This window comes from Passer domesticus, chromosome 6 (assembly GCF_036417665.1).
Source record: "Passer domesticus isolate bPasDom1 chromosome 6, bPasDom1.hap1, whole genome shotgun sequence".
In the NCBI taxonomy this organism is placed as follows: Eukaryota; Metazoa; Chordata; class Aves; order Passeriformes; family Passeridae; genus Passer; species Passer domesticus.
In genome coordinates this window covers 15,049,361-15,067,414 of record NC_087479.1, presented here as the reverse complement: position 1 = coordinate 15,067,414, position 18,054 = coordinate 15,049,361, and the positions used below count along the sequence as shown (strand labels likewise).

The window sequence follows — 18,054 nt, the reverse complement described above, 5'->3', positions numbered from 1 at the left end:
TGTTCTAATTTAGGCAAAAATAGCCTATTTCCTGCAAAGATCATTTGTAGAATTCAACACAACACTCAAACCACTGGATGACAGAACTAAAAAGTTGTGTTCATATTGTGTTTGGATTTGTTCCTTTTTAGTGTTTCTAAAGACAATTTTATTTACAATATTGATATACTTAAGTGTTTTGATACTTTTCTGAAAGCCTACAGAAAATGTTAAATTTAGATACAGTTAACTTGAGGTCTGAATTAATTTCTGGTTATTTTCCAGGACTAGATTTTTGAAGTCCTGTTTACCTCTAGTTTAAAATTTGCAATCTGTACCTTTTATACTTTGAATCTCATCTAATGAGAAAGGGAATTTTTTACAATTTGGAATTATACAACATTTTGGAGCAACAAGTATGTCTTCTGCTCCTATGAATCAGGAATATTACGCCAGTATTTATCCATTTGCAGCTGTCTCTAGACACTTTGCCTTTGGGTTTCTATTTTCTTTCTGATTCCTATGCACTGCTTTCTCACAGCCTATTCTTCAAACTTTTGTTTTTGAAGGGAACTCTGTTCTTTTATGAAAATGTAAATTCAGAGGTTTTCTGATGGATGTGTTCCAAAGTTTTAGTAAGATATGCAAGATCATAGTCTGGGCCTGGTGCCTGTTTCAAGAGGTCAGCATGCTGTGTAGTTAGATGAAATTCTGGACGAGGAACTGAGCAGACAACATGATGCAGGAGCCAAAGGTCAGGGATGTTTCCTTTTTCAGAAGTTTTATTGATGGCATCCTCTTTATTTCTGTGCTGATGTGGCACAAGATGCTTTTGCAAGTGAGGATGGATCCTTACGTGACTTTTGCCATTGGTAAAGATTCTCAGGGAGAGGGAATAAGGCTCTTTCCCCATTCTGCCTCTTGCAGTGGATATATCAACATACAATAGCAACTGATTTGAGGATTAAATGAGATGGATGGATGGATGGATGGATGGATGGATGGATGGATGGATGGATGGATATCTGCATTTCTTGGGCCAATTCTTCCCTGTGGTTTAACCTCAGGGTAGTAAACATGCATTTGTTACCACATTGAGAAAATCCGTTGGACATAAGGTATTTTAGGAAAGATGTAACCAAGGAATGTCAGTGCATAAAGAATGTGAATTTATAGTGCACTCTGATCTACTCTGAATTTTCTCATGGAAAAGGATTTTTACTGGGGGTATTTTGAGCCTTTCAGCTATGTTATCATGTGTACTGTTAGCATCTGCACAGCTTGAAGAAGACAGTGAGTTGCAGATTTTTCCCCTACCTTTCTGCATGCTCCTAGAACACCACAGTTCACAGAGCAGGCTTTCTTTAAAGTAAGCTGTGGGCTTCTACCACTTTGTGTTCAGAAGTGAGGCAAAAATAAGAAAAGGCATCCCACTTAAGGGTAAAAGTCTCACTGAGACTCTAGATGTTTTCAGAACACTAAATTTTAGCCCAAGAACTGCTCTCACAATAACTGTCTGTAGAAATTTTTCCTTTCCAAACCTTTGAATTTCATGTTGGTTACAAAATTTGCTGTTTTGAACAGGGCATGGAGATGGATTTGAAACAGCAGTTAGTGACAGCAACATCTACCCATTTTCATCACTAATTTGGTGCTCTATCTGAAAGGTTATCTACTTGTGTATCTTTAAATAATGCAAAACCCATGACAGGTATCTTGTGAAGTTCCTGTGTATATTCATTTTGTAAAATACATAAGACAAAACTTTTAAAAGTTTGGGGTAACTTTCAGAACCTTTGTAGCTCAACCAATTTTCCAATAGACACACATATTCTGAGTCTGCCTAAAGCAGGTAGTGCACTGTTTTGGTTTCTTTTGATTTAAAAATATTTTCTTTACAAAGACATCTTAAGGCATCAGTCACCAGATGACTAATGCTTTAGTCTAGCCATTAGAGTTTAAATCCCACTAATTTTAGGTTTTCCTAACCTCAGCCTGCCCTATTTCAGCAAAAGGAGACTGGCCCATGTTGAAACATTAGCAGGATCCAGGGAAACCAGAGAATAACTTTAAATATTTTGTACAAATATTCCCTAGTCTATACTCTGGCCCCAACAACTGGATTCCTAATTCTAAAATGATTTAAACATGAGCATCAAGTTCTGGAAAGAGCTGTGTTGAAAGAAATCTGACTTTCTTTCAGAATGCCTTGACTTCAGAACTGGCTGTGGTTAACAAAAGCATTAGCTTGACATGCCCTTTGCTTGCTCTGTCCTCAAAGAGGGAGTGATATACAAACAATCTTCAGTCAGTGTTTTGAATTTTCTGGACTATATTCCACACTTGGTTGTGTTGCATGTTGTGCAGTCTCAAACAAGGCTCAAGGAGGAAAATTGAAACATTCACTCTTAAGCAATCCAGGAGTTAGACTGTGCACATCAATTCCACCAGCACACTTATTCTGAAATCATTGAGCTGGTGCTGTCTCTCCATTAAAATCCAGATGAGAAAATCTAGCGATTGCAAATGTAACACCTTTAATTCTGAAAATGCATTTGAATTTTCTGCCTGCTTACTGCATGTAGAGCAATTTTGTGCTGAGAGTGACTGCAATAATATAGATACTGTTCTTAAAGAGGAAGAACCTTGCGACATAAAATTGCATAATTTTTGTGTTTCCTTTCCTGTGGGTTGCTTGACCTGTCCATCCTATACAACTTCCCTCTCACCCTCCCTGTGCTCAGCTGCTGTCTGTCACTTGAAACTGAGAGCTGATTTCAAACACCCTCAAGCCTGACTGGTAAAACACATGCTTTTCTCTGATGTGTCATTCACAATATCCATTTAGAAGAATTTAAATGGAGCCTTGCTCTTACAGATTGAAGGAAAGTAAAAGTACAGGAAGAGTCTATTGTTTTGTCAATTGGCTGCATTTTGCAGAGAGATGCAGAGGTATGCATTGATAAGAAAAAATATATGCTACCAGAAACAACTCAGAGGATTTTCTGTTAAACCATTCATTGCTCTGTGGCACTCTATAAACACAACAGAATAAGGGACAGTAAAAGGCATTCGAAAAGGAAAACACATTTAGCATTCATGCCATCGTACACAGGACTTTAATATATAAATGCATGCAAATATATATAGCAATCACTACGTTTCAGGCAAGAGGCAAGTGTCAGTGCATTCAGATTTATAACACTAACAATCCACTCAAACAGCAACCACCACAGATTTCCTTGGACTTCGTGTCAGACTCAGAATGCCAACTGCAGAAACTTGCAGATACAGTAATCCTCTATGGCTACAGGGAGCAACGTGACCTCAGGTACGATCACTTCTATAGCACTGGTCTATAAAATCTGCATTTTTTTGCAAGATTAAAATATGATTTGGTGTTCCCAGAGGCAAGTGGGAAAGTTTGTGTCACTGCCTAGCCAAGGTGAGAGTTGAGCTGTCCTCCTTCCCCTCTCTTCCTTTGTTTTCTAGGACTGCTCTGAAGCAGGCTAGGTGACCCCGGAGTGACAGAGAAACTGCAGCAGCTCAAGCCCCTAAACAAGCTACACTGGGAACAAACAGATAGAGAGAGAATTTCAGCAAATCTACATTAGCTTTGGTTTTAACAGGAGTTGGATTAGGTTTTAATTCAGATTACATTGCAAATACCTTCCTGTGGGATAGCTGGCTAATTGCAAGTCTGGATGAAAACCACAGGACCTCGAGGGTAATTAAAACTCTCAGGAAAGCAGTACTTACTCTTAGGGAAATTACCTTGCTGTTGACACTGGGTGTAAACCACAGGTCCTCCTATTCCTCCTTCAACAGGGCATTAAAATTGGTTGGCAAACATGAAAAGAGCTGAACACTTTAATACCTTTACGGAAAGCTCTGCTAGACATCCTCCTGTTCAGGGTCCAAAGTGTCACTTTTGTTACTGAATTCTTGTTCTGTACTGACCTTTTAGACCACAGCTACAGTTGTGGTGGTTCAACACGTTCCCCAGTAATGTTTTCTGCCCCAAGCAAGTTGTAGATTATCAATATAATGTTAGTGTGATTTAATTTTAAATACTGTTTTGAGATAGCCTTTGCACTAGCTAAGTGCTATGAACCACCGGTTGGTGGTTTAACTATGTTGGTTTTAGCTGAATTCAACTGAATTAGAAAGACTCAAATCAAACTTGAACCAGCCCTTCCAGAAAGGAGAGAAATAATACTGGGTCTACACAAGGTTTTGGATCAGTAAATTAATCAATCATAGAAACAACCCTAAAATAATTTAGTTGTCAAGCAAATTGGGGAAAAAGTTTTTTTTATACATTTTAGAGGAAAGCTTTTGGGGGTTAGTCTCTGCCAATGCATCACTGGATTACTTCTAAATGCTGAAAGTATTTAAGAGCTACCTTTTATGAGAAGTGGGCCAAAATTGAAAGAACAGATCTGAACTCTTGAATTTGCGGGCTGGAATGTAATTCTCACACCTATTTATCCAGCCTTGCCAGACTTATTACCACTACTTGAGCCCTAGGAGTGAACCTACTTTTACAGCTTTGTTTCCTGATCAGATGCAAAATTGCAATCCATGTATTTTATGGTTTGGGACTAGGCAGAGCCAAAACCTTGTAGAGCACCATTCCACACACGACCAAGTATTCTCATCAAGATCACCTAATACCCCAGGTCTTATTTTTTTTTGAAGATGCTTCTGGGATTTTAACATGATGTAAGTGAAGCACAGCTTAATGCAGAGCTGACACCAGAATCTTCAAACTGTTCCTCCCAGTAGCTGCAACTAGTCTGGAAAACCAGTTGATCTAGTGCCAATTTCTCAGGAAAACAAACAGTGTTAGCAGCATTCAATTTCTGAGCTTTTTTCTTTAACTTTTTTAAGCAAGCTCTTCATCACACACACCTTCCAGAAGTTAATTTTTAAACCACCAATTTATTTCTATTTTTTTTTAAATATATGCACAGACAAAAAAGTAATTCTTACACTCTTAAAAGACACAGACATTAGAGCATGTAGGACTTTAAACTGCTTCAGAGACATTTGGGGAAAGAGAACACACACTCACTGTGGATAAAAGTCAGTTGCTAACCAATACAAACAAATGTAACCTAATCTATCTACAGCAGTACCCTACTGAACACCTTTGCCTCCTATTATACAATTCTGCCACAGCAATAAAATCAACTGTCTGCAACAGTTTTAGTTCGTTGTATGGTTAATACCAATAATGTACTCAAAATTGATGTTTAACAGAGTGAACTGATTTGTTAGAGTGTTAACAGCCACAGACTTTAACTAATAAACAGATCATTAACTGCTGGTAATAAACAACTTGCCAGGATCATTTATTATTTAAGAACATACTTTGTCTTAAGAAAAGATGGCCCACTTAATTCTATCTATGACACCTTTCTGGCTCCCATTCAAAGTGGGAGGCACAGAGAAGCTGCAGAGAAACCATGCTGCACACACTAGATCAAAATTAATGAAAAAATGCCGGTTTTCATGAGAAAGTACTCACAAGAAATATATTAATTCTTTACAGTGTTTAATAATACAGCCAGATTTTTTACCAAGCTGTTGTTTTTAATACTGACTCTAAAGGAATCTACTTTCTAGTTCTGATAAAAATTTTCTTCATCCTTCTTTTACCATATAGGATGGAGCTGCAGCAAACATTTCCTTCTGGTAGTAGCTCTGAATGGGAGATTTAAGTATATAAAGAGTTTTCATAATGGAAGAAGGAAGTTAAAGGAAAAAAACATGTAAATTTTGTTACAGATGAGGAAGAAGAAAGGCAGCTTGCAATCATTCATTCTCAAAAAACCTTTTAAAAAGCTGAAAAGTTGTAAATACACTACCTAATTACTCTAGATGATGACTGGAGATTTGGAAGGAACAAAAGAAAGTCCTTGTCTCCCCATGGTTTCTACGACATTCCACATGTAATAAAAGGAAGTCACACAATAAGATACACTTTGCATATTGGAGTGTTCTAATTTTGTCAATATTTGAAGTTCAACAGGGAGGGTACCACTACAGTTTCCTTTTGGTTCTCACTTCTCAAAGAGGTGATGTGGCACAATGCCAATCTGATTGAAAAGCAGACACCTTCTAAGACCGATGATTACAATAAATTTAATTTACCAAAGCAGCCAGATGAAGATTTCATTACCTCCTCCCTGCATTGTTTCAATAACCTGATAAGTCAAGCCCACAAAACTACAGCCATATGTTCTGAGTAAGAGTAAGAAATAAGGAACTCAATGACAGTTTGCTGACATCCAGATTCTAGATCAAGAATCACAAAATGCCAATTTATTTTCTAGTATCTTTTTAGAGCCACCAATATAAATTATGAGATTATTTTTTCTAGGCACTATGTAAATAAACTGAAAAATACCCCAAAGAAGCTACAGGCTGAATGCAAATGCAGTCTCAAGACTGCAGTGTCAACCTTTAACAGCCCTGCTGAAATGTACATATAATACTTCAATTGCAGGCAGTTGAAGGATAGCTTCTTTATGCCAGATCCTTACAAGTGAAGACATGTCATTTAAAGAAAAAATTTCGTCGCATTTTTTCACATCCCTGTGCAAGCTCAGGACAAGGCATTTTTAATATAATTGTTAAAATAATTCTGACCTTAAAATAATATAAATTGGCTATTATTTGCAGTAAGAATAAAATCTTGTATTTGCATGCTGGTTGGAAAAATGCTTCTATTTAATTGCTTGGGAAGAAGCAATTTATTTATAGACATACTGTGCAGGAGGAAATTTGGCTCTCCTACCACATAATAAGATGCATGGCACTCTGCCAGGATGCTGGCTATCCCCGGACATTTGGTGTTCCATATACCAAGAATGTGGAATTGCACTGCCTATAAACAGAGAAGGCTTTTTTCCAAGGATACTGTAAGGCATGATTTTTCTTGAATGAAAAAATGAAAAATTAATGCAATGGTTATGAAGTTGCAAGATCAGAAACTTTCTTTTTCCAATTTATCACCAGTTGCATTAGCCAGCTAATGAGCAGTTAAAACAGATTAGTTGTTGCTCTTCCTTATCCCATTTAGGGAAGATGCCAAAAAAACCTCCTGTTTTGTGGGTTTTGAATATAATTCTTCTAAATCAGGGTATTACACAAATATTTCCACACAGCAGGATGACTCACATAAATAAGTAATGCAAGACTGGGATTTACTAATCTGTCAGCAACAGTGTATCCAATTAATTCCTCTGTTTATTTAGGTAGGAGTTTTTTGCACTTTATTATCTTCAGGCTGTTTGACCACAGGGGAGAGAAAGCCTTGGGAGGGGGAGTGGAAATAGATTTTTGAAGGGGAGCCATAATTAGCTCAATTCTTGGATTGAGCTCAGGAATGTTGTTACTGCTAAATAGCTCCTTAAATGGAGTATTTATAAACTCCAGGCAAAGCTGTAATATTAGAAGAGAAGAAAACCCCAAATCAAATATATTTAGATGTACAAGCCATAGGTTAATGCCCTGGCATGATGACATAATCCAGCTCAAGGGATGGGGAATGAAGAAACTTATTCCTGATGGCAAATCAGTGCATTGCACACAGCCCTGTTGGAGCCCATGGAGGGCATCTGGAAACCTTAGAGTTTGGATCCACCCTGAAGGTCCCTTAAATAGCACCTGGCTCTCATGGAGGGGCCATACAGGTCTTTCCCAATGACCCACGTGCACAGCCAGATGGAATCTGCTCTGCCCTGCAGCCACAGCAATCCTGGGGTTTCATTTGCCCACCTCTTCCCCTCCCTCCTGCCCTCCCCAGCAGCCACCCCATGCACAGCTTTCCTACTGGGATTTCTACCCAAATGGGTGGAAATGAGAGGCATTTGCCCAGGAGTGGCCAGGCTGCTTTCTGCCTCCTTTCCCAGTCCTCTGGCAGCAGGCAATGGAGCTGAGCTCGACCTCAGGGTATGTTCTAGCTACCCTATCTGACCAGAAAAACCTATTTTACATCACACCCACACAGCCATGCCCTATCATGCCCTGGACCCAGCCCCATTTATTCAAAGCAGACTTATTTTTTTCATCACACACAGACTACATGATCCAAACCAACTCCCCTGGAAGACATTTGGACTTCAACAGGGACAAATTCAGGGCGAAGCAAAATAAATCATTAAGCTATGATGCAGAGAATTTGTGCCAGACCTCCACACAAGACTAAGTTTAATCATTGCAGATCAGGGTATTTGGGGACAACATCTATTTTGTAACTTCATAAAAAAAAATCAAATAAGTGAGCTATGGCTTGTCCAAAATCTCAAATTCTTTTCCACACATAAGAATTTATCATAGAAGAACTTTGCTTGCAATGTAATATCCCAATGAAGCTTGTTAAATGCTTTTCCAAGGCTATATGATATTTATTAAAAAAATTATAACTAGACACAGGGAGAAAAGAAATAATCTCTTTTTCAGATTAAGTTTTTGAAAGCTTTCAATAGTGGAAAATAAATCTTACAAATTCTCTCTCAATTTCCATATAACATATCCTGTCCAAACACAGAGACAGTTGTCTCCTAGAGGTGCTGCAGTGCATTTATAAATTACAGCAATACTATTTCCTTGGCAAATCTATTTCAAATACAATAAAAAACTTAATGGGATTAACTTCTTGGAAATGTAGTTGGAAAGTTTCGTTCAATGGAGCAAAACCCAGTGCGTTAATATATTAAGAGTGCAAAACAAAATAAGGGGAAATGGAAAACAAAGAAATAGATAAGCAGTAGACATAGAGACAAAATCAAAAGAGCAGAGAAACAGAGAATCAGTGTTTGTGCCTGGATGCAAGGGGCCGTGTAAGGCTCTGATCCCAAAGTGTGCAAGACGTGCTCCACACAGAGCCTGCAGGCAGGACTTCACAGGGACCCTGGTGCTGGAGTTTCTGAGCCCCCACAAGGGAGAGCTGGGACAACCTGAGGCTCTGTGGTCGAATCCCAGCATGGGAAAGAGCTTCCTCCTGGTCACACCAAACAGATTATATTGGTATTAAAAAAACAGTAGAAAAGAAGATAAATTTTGTTTGAAACCAGTTCTACTCAGATATTTGAATTTCTTTATTTCTGGCAAGAAATTATTCTTAAGCCTTTTTTAAATTATTATTATTCCAGTACATCCCCTTCACTTGCTTAGTTCCTCAAGCAAATAAAAAAAAAAATAAGAACTGCATGACTGGAATTCACCAAATAGTTGTAAAACCTTTATCTGATATAGATACATGAGTATAAATAGAATGTGGCAGGATCATGAGCTGAGTTAAATATTGATTGGTGTAATATAAACATACACAGTTGAATAAATGTTGAAATAACACACTGTAGTAATTTATGGATTTTTCAATCAAAAGTTATTTCCGAACTGTTTTAGTATTTGAAGACAAGCACATTCCTGCATGTTTATCATTTCCAAGCATGTGCTTTTTTGTGCTTCTTGCTGGTTGTTATTCCTCCTGGATGAAAAACCACCTTAGGTACATGGTATTGTTTTATTTGCTTGTTGGAGAGCAGAAAACAAGTCCTGCAGGAGCCAATAACAAGAGCTTTCAGGTTGGTTTGTTGGGGTTTTTTGGGTGGTAAGGGGGGCAAACCCTTTCATTAACACCAGTGGTTGTGATCACATTTTGCTGAACAGAAATTAAACATTTCAAAGCATCCTTCAAATAAATCTATTATATCCATCACCTCTCCTCACTTATTCCTTAGCCATTCCTATGCACTCTGTGCACACAGCCAAAATTAAAAGATTTTTCTATTGTGGTGCATGACTAATGAATTTTTCTATTTTAAAAATAAAAAAATACAAGAACAGATTAAGTATCAATTATCAAAATTATTTTATGCAAAATTCTGCTAGTATTTCTATATTTTATATTATTAGATATAGAAATATACCTGGGCTGTTTGTCTCTGGTTTTGTAGACACTTCTACTGCAGTCAGTAGTATATGACTTAAATTTGAAGCAGCAAACATAAAGATCTAAAAAATTATGGTTTGTAGTTATAATTGTAAGTGTGCACAAATATATAAATATGCATAAATATGTTATATATTTAAATTTATTAAACATTTTCTCATCCAAAAACTTTATAGCAGGTCTACTGTCCGCATCAATACTCAGAAGTTCTTGGTCAGAACCTAAGACAGTTAAGTTTAACTTAAAAACTGAATTTAAAAGTATTTGGCCTTTACATTTGCTTTAAGTCTTTAGGGATCCAACTTGCAAAACTTTCTCTGCAACTGCAAGATCTACAGGCATTGCTTTTGAATGAGAGCTGAGAATCACAGGTAATGAAATGTCTCCAGGAGTTGGAGCTTTATGGAAAAACACCAAACATCATGAGACTTGTAATAAAATGATGAATGTTGGAAGCACTGTTGTAGTCTTGCTTTGAGAAAATGATTCTTGTAAAACACAAAATAGTTCATGTTAAATCAATTTTTTCTTATTAATACCTCTACATTTGGTGCTTACACTGGTAGGCTGAGAGTTATCTGGCTGGTTTTTTTCATAGCAGCAATTTACATAGTCAAATTTAGCAAACCTCAGTTGCTAAAAACTAATTACATATCAAAGATTGAGGAAGGGAAATGGACTATTTTTCTGAAATATGACTCTTCTTCCATCTTGCTATGGCTTTCATCTGACTTTTCATCCTGAGGTCTTACCTTATGTGACCCTTCTATGGTAGAAGCACAGCATTTCTTCTAAAAGGAGAAAAGTGCTTTGTGGGTGGCAATACTTTCCCAGAAAGAGAAAAAGTTGAAAGCATGAAGCCAGGAAGGAAGAAAAAGACATCACACATTTGGATCTCTAGAGGCAATAAATTTATTGTCAATAGTCAGGTTCAAATAGCATCATCTAGGGAAAAGTTCCCAACAGAACCACAGTGTGGATGAGAAAATAATTTTGGTCAGTAATGTTCTGACATTTTTATGAATTTAATTTAAGGTGACAAGAAGAGACCTAGTAAAAATGGCTGAATGCCTACCAAAGGGAAAAAACAAATAACCTAAAAGAAAATGAAACACTTTTTTTTTCAGAAGGAAGTCTTTCATGGCTGTTAGTGTGTTTCTATGTTCCAAGCTAAAAGTATCCATACCAACTTTTCAGTAGTGGGACAATAAGAAACAAACAGTCACAGAAACATTTTGAATAGTCTGATCTGAATTACTTTTAGATTAAGAGTGACATTGAAGTCTGAATTGAAAACTGAACAAAGTAATTTGGACTCTTGGTTTGATAAAGTTCTTTTGTGATTTTGGACAAGTCAAGTGGTTTAGTATTTATTGTATTTTTAAGCCCAAATTTGCAAACAGAGATAACATACTTCTGCAGAGAGAAGAAACCTGATGACTTCAGAACTGCATCCAGCCTTCTTTGCTAGCATTGCCTTTGTGTTCTTAAAGGAATTTGTACTTCGAAAAGTTGTATTTCCCTGTCCTTCCTTTTTCTCCCCTCTCCCATTGATCCATATTTAATGGGATTTTCTAGGAGGGAAAAGGTCCTCAGAGGTGTATTTGAGCTAAGGGGCACTCTTTGGGCAAGGAATGATAACCACATGCTGGGCTGTGTTAGTGAGTGCAGTGTGCAGCTCAATGGGTGTGATTATTCTTCTCCCTTAGGCACAACATGCTCAAGCAGAGGGTGCTGTGTCCAGTTTTTTGCCCATCAGTATGAGAAAGAATTGGAACTAGTCCAATGGAGGGCCAGCAATATTATTAAGGAGATGAAGCACATTATGTACAAGGAGAGGTTAAAGAAATGGATTTGTTTAAACTAGAGAAAAGGAAGATTATACGAAATCTAATTTTTTCCTTTAGCTTCATAGTTATAAAGCAGATGGAGAAAGACCTTTCTTTCAGGTGTACAGAAGAGGTCAAAAGGCAGCAAAGAAGATGCAACAAGGGAAATTTCAGTTAGATACAAGAAAAAAATTCTCCACAGAACTGTTGCCCAGAGAGATTGGGGTATCTGCATACCTGGAGAACTTGATAAAACCTGAGCAACAAAATGAGCCCTACTTTGAGTGGGGATATAGATCAGATATGATTATGATTAATAAAATCTCCTTTTCATCCTCAAGATAGATGTTTGTTGTTTGCTGAGGGTTTTGTTTTTAATTCTATACCATTAGAACAAATTAATTTCCACATTTTTTTCTCCTTTGGAAGTCTCATGATGGCATTTGCTTTAAGCGTTAGTACTGAATTTATTGTGCAACTTTCACTGAAGTCCAGGATGTGGTTAAGGTTTTTACAGATATACATAAGCAAGCTTTAAACTACTGTGCTCAAGTTCTACTAGCTGACTGGTTCTATCACCAGAGCTACTAAACTTATTCTTCAAATATTTGGAGTAGTTCATGATGCTGGGTTTTGTAAATGGATTGTATTGCATGTTACCAAGACTGTCATATGATCTAAGATATCTGGTTTGTAATCACACCTTTGACTGACAGGTATTAATAAAATTGCTCTGGCACTACCTTCAATCAAGATCTCCCATGAAGAGTGCCTAGAAAATGGGTTCCTGTCTATTTGTGGAGAAGCAGGCCCTTAGGTACCAGGAACAAATAGATATCTGGTCTTCTTATAAAGCACAGGCAGTGCTGCATCTTTGTGTGGAGTCTTTAGTTTTACTTGCTAATTCCAGAGGCAGCCCATGCAGGGTACTTACTCAACAGTCCAGTTGCCATCATGACACTGCTCTTCTGCCTTCTCTGGGATATCAAAAGGTTTCAGAAGTACCTTCTCAGGACACTTGGACAGCTGTGAGAGAAGGCTCAATATCCACTGAACAACAAAGGATCTGACATTCCCCAAGTAAGTTCTTGATATGTCCTTCAGGAATAATGTCCTTAAAATCTGAAAAAAATTAATAAAGAAAAATAAATGAAAATATCTGAAGAACTTGTGATGCATGCACTAATAAGCAGAGATTATTTGAGGAGCATGGTGGGGATTGCTCTGGACTACCCAGCCTACCAAATTGGTATTTTTATTGCTGAAGTTATATACAGCCTTTAGATATATCAGTCCTTTGGTTTCCACTGGATAAAGCACTGGATCTGCATCTGGATTTGCATCTTTACAGCTTCAGTGGGTGAGGTCTGAGGTGTTTTTGAGCTCCTAGGCAGGCAATCAAATGCATCACTTTTGTAGTAGGACATTGACCCGTGCCTTTTGCAGGGATTGCTCTTGAGGGGCCCCACATCCAAACGGAGTCCAGCACAGCTCCCAGTGCAGCACGGTGGGATCAGAGGATCTGCAGCTCCCCATCTGGAACCAGGGCTCTTGTCAAACAACTGACAGCTCCCTGTGGCCTGCTGGTGGGTCAGTCACCCACAGACCTGAATTCATTGCTGTGTGTACCTGCACAGAGGATTCTCCCCATGTAATTTAGTCTGAGCAAGAAGCCATTAGAAATCTCAAGCCATGACAGAAATGGGTTCAAAAACTGTCAGAGGAACCAATTGAATTATCTGGTGGACAGGAATTATTGGTATCATGAGAAGCTGATAAAGCCCCATTTGAACACCTGCTGGATCTAGGAGGAAAATCTGCCTCTGTGAAAGACCACAGATTGGCTAGCATCATTTCACACTAATATTATCAAAAGTTACTGTGAATTCTTGATTTAGTTGGGGCCAATTTTAGGGCAAAGACTTGCAGTGCATTGTATGAGCCACACCGAACACTGGTCAAGGTATTGAGTTTCTGAGAGTTGTAGACAAAACCTGAGTTACTGTTGATCAGGCTGGATTTTCTTTTTTCCTGACTAGCTGTCCAGAATTTTCTGAGTGAAGGAATAGCCAGCCATTTTCTCAAGTGAATAAGTCAAAGCTGATTCTAAGATGCTCCACTTTAGAAATTACTATGATCACTGGATATAAAAAACTCTTTTCTTGGTAAATAGTGGCTTTTCTTAGAGGTATAATTCTGAATATCATTTTACTCTTGGTGACGATTAAATTTTCAGATTTCGACACCTTAACAATTGACCTTGATCAAGGTTCTGAATTGCCCATCATGTGAAAAGAGCTTTAGACACCAAGCAATTATTTGGTGATAGCTATCAGGATAAATATTCACTGAAAAGAAAAATAGAATGAGTGCACATCTCAAATAGCAAGTGCAAAAAAATATAATCAAAGTCAAAACTTAATTTGCATGTGTCCACAACTCTGCACTATAACTTTTCCCACCACAATTTCCCTGTGTTGGAACATAGCAAAGGTAAAATTTAAGACTTCAAAATAAAATTACATCTTTTCAATAGCTATCATGAAAAGATGAGGAGATGAAATCTAATGTCAAATCAAATTAAAGTATATTATAGTGCAAATTCCATTTGCATTTTGCACATTTTAATACCTTGACTATTTACAAGCTAAAGAGACAACATTTCACTTAGATACAGCTACTTCTGAAATCTCAGAAATGCACTTGCTGCTTCTCATAAGCAGCTGTGGAATATTCAGCTAGAGCCAGGATGCCTGTTAAATTTGTTACACTGGAAGAAAGCTGATTACAGATTTTGTGTCCCTTTCTTTGTTAAAGGAAGGTTTATGAGGTCTCAAACTGAAACTCTTCAAGGTGAAACAGAAACTTGGAAACAACCTAGAAGAATTCATACAAAGACTAGCCCTGCCCATGAGTCAAAGAGGCTTTAAATATTCAGCCTAACAGCAGGAAAAGAAGCAAATAGCACTCATTGGATATTATAGATGATCACAACAGCTCTCCATAGATCAGTAGAAAGTATCCCCCTCTTGTAAGCAACAGCATATGGAATTAGCAATATGCTTTCATATATAAATATGATAAAGGCTTTTCTCATAATGTCTTCTTGCACTTCAATTGACATTTCAACATCTCTGCTTATCTGTTTCACTGTGCAGGAAGTTTAACGAGTCTGGTGCCACATCTGAATCGTCCTTTGCTAAGTGAAAAGCTCAGCAGTATGTAATAAAACATTCACACTTCTTGTGGCATTGAGGAAAATCTCAAGTGCATGTCTCAAGCATTTGGTGCAGTGACACATAAAAATAGACACAGCCTAAAGAGGGATGAATTCCTTGTGTCAGTGAGCTGCTGCTTGCGCCCACTGACCTAACAGGACAGACTGACATCACGAAGTGAGGGGCTGGCCCACAGGGCCAACCAGCATGGATGAGTTCATGCGCATTGTGGTCAGGGGATACTAGATTCTTTTAGTTCCACCCCATCTGCAAGAGACTACAGAGCAAAAACAAGCAAGCCTCACTCCTGCAGGAGAAGAAAAGAGCAATTCTACCATTCTATGCAATGGAGTTCTCTATATTGACATAACAGCATATATCTCCACTTGAAGTCCAGCACTGGAAGTCAGAAAAGTGAAGAACATGACAAGATGTACATCCAAATCCACCAACATGTGTGCATGAGTACAGATTGAGAGAAGGCTTTTGAGGACTCAGAATAAACCTCTGGGTGAACGTGGGGCATAGGATACTTGGGGTCCAAAAGCACCCACCGCTGAGCTCCCTGCAGTGCTGTGGACAGCTCTCCATACCTGTCCTAGAAAGATGAGAACAAACATTTTAGCAGTGCCTTGGACAAGGTGTAATGTTTTAGACTCAAGCAGTGCTTTAGATCAGATGTAAGGAAAAAGGTTTTTTACAATAAGAGTGATGAAACACTGGAACAGGTTACCCAGAAAGGTGGCAGATGCCCTGTCTCTGGGAACATTCAAAGTCAGGCTGGATGATCAACCTCATCTTGTTGAAGATGCTCATTGCAGAAGGGTTGGACTATATATTTTTAAAGGTTCCTTCCAGCTGACTCTATTCCATGATTATATGATTAGGTGAAGAGCAGGCTGTCTCTGAAAGCCCTGCCTGTTCAGGTCTTTGGTACTTCTCCTTAGGCTGCAAAGGAGCACCTGTTTGGCACTGAGCTTCCTGTGCACATGCAACACTCATTCTCTGAAAATAACATAATTTCTACAATGCCCCACTTTCTTTCATACCCCATCAAAGACTAAAATACTTGTGTGGAATCAGGCCTACCTGCTTCTTTTGGGAGGCCATGTTGCATATTCTCACCCTAAAGTGCAACAGCATGTCCAGGAAAGTCCATCATGCTAGGTCTCAGCTTCTTGATGAGCCCCTTATATTCTGCAATGACAAAAACAAGTGATTACAACTGCCTGAATGGAGGTGTAGCAAGATGGGGGTTGATCTCTTCTCCCAAGCAGGAAGCAATAGGACAAGAGGAAGTGGCCTCAAGTTATGCCAGGGGAGATTTGGGTTGGATATTAGAAAAAAATTTGTCATGGAGAGGGTGGTCAAGAATTGAATGGGCTGCCCAGGGAAGTGTTGGATTCACCAGCCCTGAAAGTGTTCAAAGAACGTGTGGATGTGGTGCTGAGGAACATGTTTTAGTGGTGGACCTGGCAGTGCTGGGTTAAGGGTTGTACTTAGAAGTCTTTTTCAATATTTATGATTCTATAATTCTGTGTCTGTTGACACCAGTAAATAATGTTTTCTCAAAGGCTCATCTTCAGCTTTTTACTTTAAGCCCTTTTCCCTTAGCAATGATTTCAGTTAATCTGAGGTGTTTCCACTATGATTCATAGACCTACTCTTTGTGTGGGACTCTGCAGATGTCTTTTCAAGGTGTTTTCTTTATTATCTCCCTCAGTCTAAAGACCAGCTCTGGATGACTGCATCTCCTCCTGTGAAACTGCAGCATCTTGGCTGCAGCCAGTCATCCTGGCATTCCTGTGCTCCAAAGGTGAGCTCCTTAGCAGATCTATTTTCTAGAATGCTACGTGAGCTAGTGCTCTGCTGAGTTATTCTTTCCCTTCACAGCAGCAAGATGTGGCTATTTTCCTTTTCTACAGTAATTAAACCAATATTCAGTGGTTACCCTCTCTCCTTGTCACCCAAGGCACTCCCAACAGAGTAACTCCCCCTTCACTTCTCTGGGCAACTCATATCCTTTGAGTTCTTTCTTTTGGCTTGGATTCAATGAATCTGACCAAGAATGAAGACTTTTTTTGAAAATTAAGGATGAGAATGCTTTGCATTAATGCATTTTTTTCCCCAAAACCTCATCATAATAGGCTCTCTAATTAACATAACTCATGGTTTTTAGATCCCACACAAGTTCTCTCTAACAAAGTTTTGCCTGCTGTCAGCTGAGTTGCCCTTTGCAACAAAGCATCTCACTTATCAAGCAGTGAATAAAGTTTTAGCAAAGTTTATCTGCAGGACTGTATACAGCCACACAACACACAAACTAATATTTATGCTTTGCCTATGTTAAACCTTATCATCCATCTATATTTATTCTCACTTTTCCCTACTGGTTCGTTTTACTAGTAGATTTAATCCACTTAATCTCTGTCTCTCAGTGTTTGTAACTATAAAACAAGACAAGGACATAAGGACAACAATGTTACGTACTGCAAGTTCCTTAAGACTTATGGAGAATTCCTGAAAGTGGGAATTTTTCTGCAGAAACAATTGCAGGATCTGCTTATGATATTTAGCTGGATCTTCCCCTATGCTAGCAATGTGCTCAGTTAAACTCTGTATAGTTGCACCATTACAGGAAACATTCAAGTTCAAGAGTTTGTCCTTCTAAACTGATTTGTTAGAGTTTGTTTTTGTTCATTTTCACCAGGCACAAGAATTGTTTCTAAACATTTAAAAGTGTATAAATTTGCTTTTAATTTAAAACACTCCTGCAGAAAAACTGCCCAAGGAAAATAGCTGTTCCACGCACAATAGTGACACAGTGACTTACAATGACTAATTAATGAGAACACCTGGAGTATCTTTCAGAGCTAAACTGGAAACAAAATACTGGAGATTAGGTTTTCAAGCTACTGGTGGTCCCAACTAATCTCTTTCAGGTGTAAACCACAGTGTACGTGGAAAGCAAATTCTGACTCATTCCTGCGAGACAGGAGGTCTTCAGGCTAATAATTGCAGTATGTAGTTTCCATAAAATTTACGAGGTTGGCTTTAAATT

General features: G+C 38.3%; 1 long non-coding RNA gene across 11 annotated transcripts in view; it reads right to left on the bottom strand.

Annotated features, from left to right (window-relative positions):
* Window positions 1–18,054, bottom strand: part of LOC135302688 (uncharacterized) — a 75,535-nt gene that overhangs the window by 3,651 nt on the left and 53,830 nt on the right. For 9 of the 11 annotated variants that reach the window (XR_010364250.1, XR_010364253.1, XR_010364251.1 and 6 more), the window contains 2 exons: window positions 16,083–16,190; window positions 10,845–12,897 (listed from right to left, as the gene is read on the bottom strand). This is a non-coding gene — a long non-coding RNA (uncharacterized LOC135302688). Of the gene's footprint in view, window positions 1–10,844; window positions 12,898–16,082; window positions 16,191–18,054 lie in introns of those variants that run through there. The other 2 variants (XR_010364256.1, XR_010364258.1) reach the window with 2 other exon arrangements.